Here is a 10043-nt window from a genome sequence, read left to right as displayed (position 1 = left end):
ACTATTTAGGTTTTTTATACATTTTGAGTTAATTTTTTAAATATATGGTATCAAGTAGAGGTCCAACTTCATCCTTTTGCATGCAGATATCCAGTTTTCCAAACACCATTTTTTTCATTCATTAATTTTTGAAAATTCTTGGACAGCATATCTTTAATTGTTGCTTCTGTCATATACTCTCTAACCTCTTTTTCTTTTAGAATATTTAACAGTGTACAACATACCTCTTACTCTTTTCTGATTTTTCACCCCTTCTTCTGTGTTTCAATCTAGTCTTTTACAGTGATTTATTATTCTATTTTATAGTGATCTTTGTTGTGTCTAATCTAATAAACCCATTTATTCTTAATTTTGGTTACTATATTTTTTAGAATGAACTCTATGCGTTGACCTAAGTTCCACCCATTAGGAGTACTGACACAGAAGAGTAAAGGAAGGGAGGAGAGCAAATTTATAACCCTGGTTTCCTCCCTCCATCCCTGAAGGGTATCTGTATTCATGCAGGATTATGTTCTGGTAGCCAGCTCTCTTAAAAATTTATCTGAGTCCAGTAGCTGCTCTTCCCTCACCTCTTCAGGCTTAAAAGAAATTATATACCCTGCTAGTACCAGTTTTTAGGTAATGCACTAACTCGTGTTTTCCTAATAATCCTACACTTTGCTTTGTCCTTTTATTCAATCTTCCTCAAATCACTCAATTTGGGTGAACTATTTTTTTCTACCTGAGATATTACCTCTAGTGAATTTTATATATAGAAAGTCTTATTTTTTTTCAATATTTTCTTTACTGGTTTCAGGAATTTGTCATACTTTCAAAGGACATTTTCATACAAGTATTGTATAAAGTGTCTCGTGTTTCCTTTTACCACTTTTTTTTTCATGGTGCATTATCTTTAATTAACTGTAGAGAATTCCAGTCATCACCAAGACACCAATTCACCCACTGTTCTATTTGGTTACCAGTGTCTTGTCTATCTCTTCAGCAATGGTGAGGCAGATACCCTTTCCATGGGAAAGAGAAATCCATGGCTTATTGTCTTTGCCAATAACAAAAATGTTGGAGGGCTGGATGGCAAATTTGTTGCTATTGGTATCTTTCATGTGAACTATACTGAAAGAACCCCGGGTCTCTCTCTCTTGGTGATTACACCAATTCTTCCCAGGTTAACACATTCAGTTACCATATACAAATTACCAGTATCGAACCTGATGGAATCAGTAAACTTTCAAGTCTCCAAATCAATGTGAATGATGAAGGGATCAGGGGAGTTGATGGTGTGAACATCAGGGGTCATTAGATGAAGGATTCCTTTTGTTTCCACAAGAATCTTTGTCACTTTGCAAAACTTGGACTTGCCCTCCTCAGATGAAATACAGTGAATAGCGAAGTGACTCTTGGTGTCACAGATTAGACCGAAATTCTCTTCAGTCTTATTACCACTTGGGACATCAATAAAACCAACATGTAAGTTAGATCAGTTTGGACCTTGGCACCAATGAAGCATTACATGTTTATCTTCCTTACTTTATCTTCTTTTATGGCATGCTTAAGCCTATTCTTTAGGAAAATGATGAAAGGGAGATAGTCTCTCAGACAATGGCAACTTGGAGATGGTTGAGGAGCTAACATATCAGTTTATCCAACTTCCAGTGTTTTAGAGTTGCTTTCTGCTTCAGATGCTTTTTGGAACCATAGGCCATGGCTGTTCCAGGCATGAAAAAAACTCTTTTCACAACTTCAGATATTACATTCAAATCTATGATTCATCTGGTATGTCTTATGATATTAGAAATGAGGTATTACTCATTTTTTCCTATAATTTTTGTAGCTATTTTTCTCTGATTTATTTTCTATTTGACTTTTTGAAAGTTTATCAAATTAAAAACAATACTAGTATTTTTATTGAACAAATATAAAATGTATAAATTAATTTAGGTATAAGTAAAATCTTGGAATCCACTTACACATGAATATAGTACTCTTTCCACTTGTTCAAGTCTTCATTTGTATTTCCCACTAGTATTTTATTTTTAGGTTTTCTTTGAGAGGTTTTGTTTTGTTTTGTTTTGTTTTAACAGGTCTTGATACCCTAGATACATTGCACAGTTGTTAAGTTACTGTAAATGTCTCCTTTTATTATTAATTGATTTACATATTTGAAACCTAGTGATTCTTGACCCAGCTACCTTCATTTTGAACCCAGACACTTTATTGAGTTCTTTTTATGTTTGTAATAGTTATAATTTTTTTTAGTTTTCCTTTAACCAGCCTCTGGTAAGAGTAAAATAGAAGAAGCTCTCAGACTCTGTGTTTAACTGAAACTTTACACAGGAAGTGACCTTTTAACTGAGTCCCCGGGTTTCAAATGGGATTTTGATAGTTGCAAATAAAGGTGAGAGGCATATGGGAAGAATGTTCTAGATTAAGAAAGGAATAGCTTTTTATGTGTGGAATCACCATGGCAGCCGGCACCCTGTGCATATATCCTGAAAACTGGAGGGCCTTCAAGTCTCTCATTGCTGCTCAGTACAATGGGGCTTAGGTCCATGTACTCTCTGCAACCCCTACTTCCACTTTGGCCAAATCAACCACACTCCCCAATTTCTCTATAAATTTCCTGTCAGCAAGTTTCCAGCATTTAAGGGTGACAATGGTTTCTGTGTGTTTGACAGCAATGCCAGTGCCTACTCTGTGAGCAATAAGGAGCTGTGGGGAGGTACTCCAGAGGCAGCAGAGCTCAAAGGTGAGCTTCGCTGACAGTGACATAGTGACCCCAGTCAGTACCTGGGTGTTCCCCACTTTGGGCATTGTGTACCACAAGAAGCAGGCAACAGAGAATGCAAAGAAAGAAGTAAGGCAAATTTTGGGGCTACTGGATGCTCACTTAAAGACAAGGACTTTTTTGGGCATCTGGGTGGCTCAGTGGGTTAAGCTGCTGCCTTTGGCTCAGGTCATGATCTCAGGGTCCTGGGATCAAGTCCCGCATCGGGCTCTTTGCTCAGCGGGGAGCCTGCTTCCCTCTCTCTCTCTGCCTGCCTCTCTGCCTACTTGTGATCTCTGTCTGTCAAATAAATAAATAAAATCTTAAAAAAAAAAAAAAAACAAGGACTTTTCTGTGGGCGAATGTGTGACACTGGCTGACATCACAGTTGTCTGCGCCCTGTTGTGGCTCTATAAAAAGGTCCTGGAGCCTTCTTTCCACCAGGCCTTCCCTGACACCAGCCACTGGATCCTCCCCTGCATTAACCAGCCACAGTTTGGGGCTATCTTGGGGGAAGTGAAACTCTGTATGAGAAGATAGACCAGGTCGATGTTAAAATTTGCAGAGAGCTATCCTGAAAAGATTACTCCATGGAAAGAGAAGCGTTCTTGAGAAGAGAAGCAGAAGCCCCAGGCTGAGTGGAAAGAGGAGAAAAAGACCGCTGTCCCTGCTCCTGAGGAGAAGATGGATGACTGTAAGCAGGTGTTGACTATTGAGTCAAAGGCCGAGGATCCCTTTGCTCACCTGTCCAAGAATACCTTTGTATTGGTTGAATTTAAGTGCAAATGATCCAATGAGGAAACCCTCTCTGTGGTGCTGCCCTATGTTTGGGAGCACTTTGCTAAGGATGGCTGGTCTCTGTGCTATTCTGAGGACTGCTTCCCCGAGAGCTCACCCAGACCTTCATGAGCTGCAACCTCACCACTGGGCTGTTCTAGAGGTTGGACAAACCAAGGAAGAATGTTTTTGCCTGTGTCACTCCCTTTGGAGCCAACAATAGCAGCTGGTCTGGGTCTTCTAAGGCCAGGATCTTGCTTTTCTGTTGAGTCCAGACTGGCAGGTGGAGTAAGAGTCAGAGTCATATACATGGCAGAAACTGGATCTTGGCAGTGAGGAGAATCCAAACACTGGTTTCAGAGTTTGTTTCCTGGGAGGAGAACTTCCATCATGTGGGCAAAGCATTCAGTTAGGGAAAGATCTTTAAGTGAACATCTCTTGCCATCACCTATCATCCTGAACCTGTCCTTCAGGGAGATAGGCATCAGTAAAGGCAACTGAACATTGGAAGAAAAAGAGAGAAAGGAACACTATGTAATGGTTAAAAGAAACAAAGCACATGGTCAATTTGAAGACTTGCATGTCATTCAGTATCATGTGGCAATGGGTTATGAAGTGCAAAGTTGTGAGACATGAAAAAGATAGGGAAAAAATGAGTTCATTTAGGGACCTTAAAGAAGTTTAGGAATCATGCTAAGAACAAAGGAAGCAATTGGATTTTAGCCAAAGAGCAAGTAAGATGACTATCAATATGGAGAATGAAATTTTGTGCTTCATATGGCTGATATAAGTGCGTTGCAATGATATGGGAGGTAAACTTTGTTTCACAAATAAAGAGGAATGCATGGGTTGAAGGCCTATTAATGAGGTAGCACCTGCAAGAATTGATGACTCACTGGCAGGGAGAAGAAAGGAGAGGGAGAGGTGAAGCATTCTGGCTGGGCCAGTGGTTGGAGCAGGAAAGGATCTGTGAGAAGGAGAGGAATTCAGATTTGTTGAGGTTGAATTTGAGAAGCCTGTGGAACATATACATACTAATTTACAAAATATGTTCATATGTTGGATCCAGTCATTCATTTATTTAATGAATATTGATTAAATGTCTTCTCCAAATCAGATCTTTCTCCTTGAGCTATGCCTCCTGCACTATTATAACAATCAAGATAGTATGGTATAAAAATATTTGTTATTTATATATTTTATATCCAAAAAGAAGCAAAGTGATTGTTATGGGCTGAATTATGTCTCTTTAAAATTTATGTTGCAGCTCTAACCCCCAGCCTCTCACAATGTAGGCATATTTAGAAATAAGATCTTCAAAGGGGTGATTAAGCTAAAATGAAACTGCTAGATTTCCAACAACAGTGTAAGAGGGTTCCCCTTTCTTCACAACTTCTCCTTCATTTGTTATTTCTTGCCTCGTAGATTTTTGCCATTCTAACTGGTGTAATGTGGTATCTCAGTGTGGTTTTGATTTGAATTTCCCTGATGGCTAATGATGATGAACACTTTTTCAGATATCTGTTAGTCATTTGTATGTCTTCTTTTGAGAAGTGTCTGCTCATGTCTTCTGCCCATTTTTTGACTTGATTACTGTTTTTTTGGGTGTTAAATTTGAGAAGTTCTTTATAGATCTTGGATATCAACCCTTTGTCTGTAGTGTCATTTTCAAATATCTTCTCCCATTCTGTGGGTTATCTCTTTGTTTTGTTGACTGTTTCCTTTTCTGTGCAGGAGATTTTTATCTTGATGAAATCCCAAAAGTTCATTTTTGTTTGTTTCCCTTGCCTTTCGAGATATGTCTTGAAAGAAGTTGCTATGGCTGATGTTGAGGAGGTTACTGCCTATGTTCTCCTCCAGGATTTTGATGGGTTGAGGTCTTTCACATTGAGGTCTTTCTTCTATTTAGAGTTTATCTTTGTGTATGGTGTAAGAGAATTGTTGAGTTTCACTCCTTTGTATATAACTGTTCGATTTTCCCAGCACCATTTATTGAAGACACAGTCTTTTTTCCATTGGATATTTTTTTCCTTTTTTGTCGAAGATTAGTTGACTATGGAGCTGAGGTTCCATAACTGGGCCCTCTATTTAGTTCCATTGCTTTATGTGTCTGTTTTTGTGTCAATACCATGTTATTTTGGTGACCACAGCTTTGTATATAACTTGAAATCAGGCAATGTGATGCCCCAGCTTTGTTTTCCTTTTTCAACATTTCCTTGGGAATTCAGGGTCTTTTATGGTCCTGTACAAATTTTAGGATTGTTTGTTCCAGAATTTTTGAAAAATGCCATTAGTATTTTCATCAGGATGTTGTTGGAAGTATAGATTGCTCAGAGAAGCATGGACATTTTAACAATGTTTATTTGTCCAAATGAGCATGGGAGTCCAGGAGACAAACTGAGTGTTTTGGAAGGGAAGGGAAGGTGGGTGAGCTTTGTGATGGGTATTAAGGAGGGCACAGATTGCATGGAGCACTGGGTGTTACATGAAAAGAATAAATCATGGAACACTACATCAAAAACTAATGATGTACTGTATGGTGACCAATATAACACAATAAAAAATGATGAGACTGGGGCACCTGGGTGGCTCAGTGGGTTAAGCCTCTGCCTTCGGCTCAGGTCATGATCCCAGGGTCCTGGGATCGAGCCCCGTATCTGGCTCTCTGCTTAGCAGGGAGCCTGCTTCCTCCTCTCTCTCTGCCTGCCTCTCTGCCTACTTGTGGTCTCTGTCTGTCAAATAAATAAATAAAATCTTTAAAAAAAAATGATGAGACTATTAGAGTAGGGTTCTAATCCAGTATGACTAGTGTCCTTATAAGAAGAGGAAGAGGTATCAAGAATGTCCACACACAGTGGAACAAATATATAAAAATTTTAAGAGAATGGCCATCTGGAAGCCAAGGAGGGAGTCCTCAGAGGAAGCTAACTTTGCTGGCACCTTAATTTTGGACTTGTAGCCTCTGAAAGTGGGAAAAAATAAATTTATAGGTTTGTTTTTGTTTTTGTTTTTATGGCAGCCAGTATGTGGTATTTTTAATGGCAGCCCTAGCAACAAATACATGCTAATAATTAAAACATGCATGTACATGCACACAGAGCAAATTAATGATAAAGAGAAATCAAGAAATAGACAAAGAAGATACATAAGAATTATTTTTTTCTAAATTTATTAAGGAATAATTGACAGATGTAATCATATATATTGAGAGTGTACATAATGATTTGATGTATACACACACACACACACACATACACACACACATCCTGAATGATTTCTAAGATCAAAATAATTAACCATCACCTCAGGTTAGCTTGCATGTGTGTATGGTAAGGTTTAAGATATACTCTTAGTGACTATCAAGTACACTTCACTGTATTATTAACTATAGCAATTTATTTGTCTTGAACATTTTTCAGAAGTAACTAAATATTTATTTATTTATTTATTTATTTTTTAATTTTTTATTTTTTATAAACATATATTTTTATCCCCAGGGGTACAGGTCTGTGAATCACCAGGTTTACACACTTCACAGCACTCACCAAATCACATACCCTCCCCAATGTCCATAATCCCACCCCCTTCTCCCAAACCCCCTCCCCCCCAGCAACCCTCAGTTTGTTTTGTGAGATTAAGAGTCACTTATGGTTTGTCTCCCTCCCAATCCCATCTTGTTTCATTTATTCTTCTTCTACCCACTTAAGCCTCCATGTTGTATCACCACTTCCTCATATCAGGGAGATCATATGATAGTTGTCTTTCTCTGCTTGACTTATTTCGCTAAGCATGATACGCTCTAGTTCCATCCATGTTGTTGCAAATGGCAAGATTTCATTTCTTTTGATGACTGCATAGTATTCCATTGTGTATATATACCACATCTTCTTGATCCATTCATCTGTTGATGGGCATCTAGGTTCTTTCTATAGTTTGGCTATTGTGGACATTGCTGCTATAAACATTCGGGTGCATGTGCCCCTTTGGATCACTACATTTGTATCTTTAGGGTAAATACCCAATAGTGCAATTGCTGGGTCATAGGGCAGTTCTATTTTCAACATTTTGAGGAACCTCCATGCTGTTTTCCAGAGTGGCTGCACCAGCTTGCATTCCCACCAACAGTGTAGGAGGGTTCCCCTTTCTCCGCATCCTCGCCAGCATCTGTCATTTCCTGACTTGTTGATTTTAGCCATTCTGACTGGTGTGAGGTGATATCTCATTGTGGTTTTTATTTGTATTTCCCTGATGCCGAGTGATATGGAGCACTTTTTCATGTGTCTGTTGGCCATCTGGATGTCTTCTTTGCAGAAATGTCTGTTCATGTCCTCTGCCCATTTCTTGATTGGATTATTTGTTCTTTGGGTGTTGAGTTTGCTAAGTTCTTTATAGATTCTGGACACTAGTCCTTTATCTGATATGTTGTTTGCAAATATCTTCTCCCATTCTGTCAGTTGTCTTTTGATTTTGTTAACTGTTTCCTTTGCTGTGCAAAAGCTTTTGATCTTGATGAAATCCCAGTAGTTCATTTTTTCCCTTGCTTCCCTTGCCTTTTGCGTTGTTCCTAGGAAGATGTTGCTGCGGCAGAGGTCGAAGAGGTTGCTGCCCGTGTTCTCCTCAAGGATTTTGATGGATTCCTTTCGTACATTGAGGTCCTTCATCCATTTTGAGTCTATTTTTGTGTGTGGTGTAAGGAAATGGTCCAATTTCATTTTTCTGCATGTGGCTGTCCAATTTTCCCAGCACCATTTATTGAAGAGGCTGTCTTTTTTCCATTGGACATTCTTTCCTGCTTTGTCGAAGATTAGTTGACCATAGATTTGAGGGTCTATTTCTGGGCTCTCTATTCTGTTCCATTGATCTATGTGTCTGTTTTTGTGCCAGTACCATGCTGTCTTGATGATGACAGCTTTGTAATAGAGCCTGAAGTCCGGAATTGTGATGCCACCAACGTTGGCTTTCTTTTTCAATATCCCTTTGGCTATTCGAGGTCTTTTCTGGTTCCATATAAATTTTAGCATTATTTGTTCCATTTCTTTGAAAAAGATGGATGGTACTTTGATAGGAATTGCATTAAATGTGTAGATTGCTTTAGGTAGCATAGACATTTTCACAATATTTATTCTTCCAATCCAGGAGCATGGAACATTTTTCCATTTCTTGGTGTCTTCCTCAATTTCTTTCCTGAGTACTTTATAGTTTTCTGAGTATAGATTCTGTGTCTCTTTGGTTAGGTTTATTCCTAGGTATCTTATGGTTTTGGATGCAATTGTAAATGGGATTGACTCCTTAATTTCTCTTTCTTCTGTCTTGCTGTTGGTGTAGAGAAATGCAACTGATTTCTGTGCATTGATTTTATATCCTGACACTTTACTGAATTCCTGTATAAGTTCTAGCAGTTTTGGAGTGGAGTCTTTTGGGTTTTCCACATATAGTATCATATCATCTGCGAAGAGTGATAATTTGACTTCTTCTTTGCCGATTTGGATGCCTTTAATTTCCTTTTGTTGTCTGATTGCTGAGGCTAGGACCTCTAGTACGATGTTGAAAAGCAGTGGTGATAATGGACATCCCTGCCGTGTTCCTGACCTTAGCGGAAAAGCTTTCAGTTTTTCTCCATTGAGAATGATATTTGCGGTGGGTTTTTCATAGATGGCTTTGATGATATTGAGGTATGTGCCCTCTATCCCTACACTTTGAAGAGTTTTGATCAGGAAGGGATGTTGTACTTTGTCAAATGCTTTTTCAGCATCTATTGAGAGTATCATATGGTTCTTGTTCTTTCTTTTATTGATGTGTTGTATCACATTGACTGATTTGCGGATATTGAACCAACCTTGCAGCCCTGGAATAAATCCCACTTGGTCGTGGTGAATAATCCTTTTAATGTACTGTTGAATCCTATTGGCTAGTATTTTGTTGAGTATTTTCGCATCTGTGTTCATCAAGGATATCGGTCTATAGCTCTCTTTTTTGGTGGGATCCTTGTCTGGTTTTGGGATCAAGGTGATGCTGGCCTCATAAAATGAGTTTGGAAGTTTTCCTTCCATTTCTATTTTTTGGAACAGTTTCAGGAGAATAGGAATTAGTTCTTCTTTAAATGTTTGGTAGAATTCCCCCGGGAAGCCGTCTGGCCCTGGGCTTTTGTTTGTTTGGAGATTTTTAATGACTGTTTCAATCTCCTTACTGCTTATGGGTCTGTTCAGGCTTTCTATTTCTTCCTGGCTCAGTTGTGGTAGTTTATATGTTTCTAGGAGAAATCAAAAAAGCTATTAATGAGGTGCAATAAAAAATGGAGGCTCTAACTGCTAGGATAAATGAGGCAGAAGAAAGAATTAGTGATATAGAAGACCAAATGACAGAGAATAAAGAAGCTGAGCAAAAGAGGGACAAACAGCTACTGGACCACGAGGGGAGAATTCGAGAGATAAGTGACACCATAAGACGAAACAACATTAGAATAATTGGGATTCCAGAAGAAGAAGAAAGTGAGAGGGGAGCAGAA

At 38.6% G+C, this 10043-nt stretch overlaps 2 pseudogenes; one reads left to right on the top strand and one right to left on the bottom strand.

The window, feature by feature from the left end:
• Positions 1-935: 935 nt before the first annotated feature.
• Positions 936-1700, bottom strand: LOC131828145 (small ribosomal subunit protein eS4-like; annotated as a pseudogene).
• A 758-nt stretch (positions 1701-2458) lies between these two features.
• On the top strand, positions 2459-3969 carry LOC131828143 (elongation factor 1-gamma-like; annotated as a pseudogene).
• The last annotated feature ends 6074 nt before the right edge of the window (positions 3970-10043 follow it).

Source organism: Mustela lutreola, chromosome 3 (assembly GCF_030435805.1).
Source record: "Mustela lutreola isolate mMusLut2 chromosome 3, mMusLut2.pri, whole genome shotgun sequence".
In the NCBI taxonomy this organism is placed as follows: domain Eukaryota; kingdom Metazoa; phylum Chordata; class Mammalia; order Carnivora; family Mustelidae; genus Mustela; species Mustela lutreola.
The sequence above is the reverse complement of the archived record's forward strand: the minus strand, read 5'-3'. Positions and strand labels throughout refer to the sequence as shown.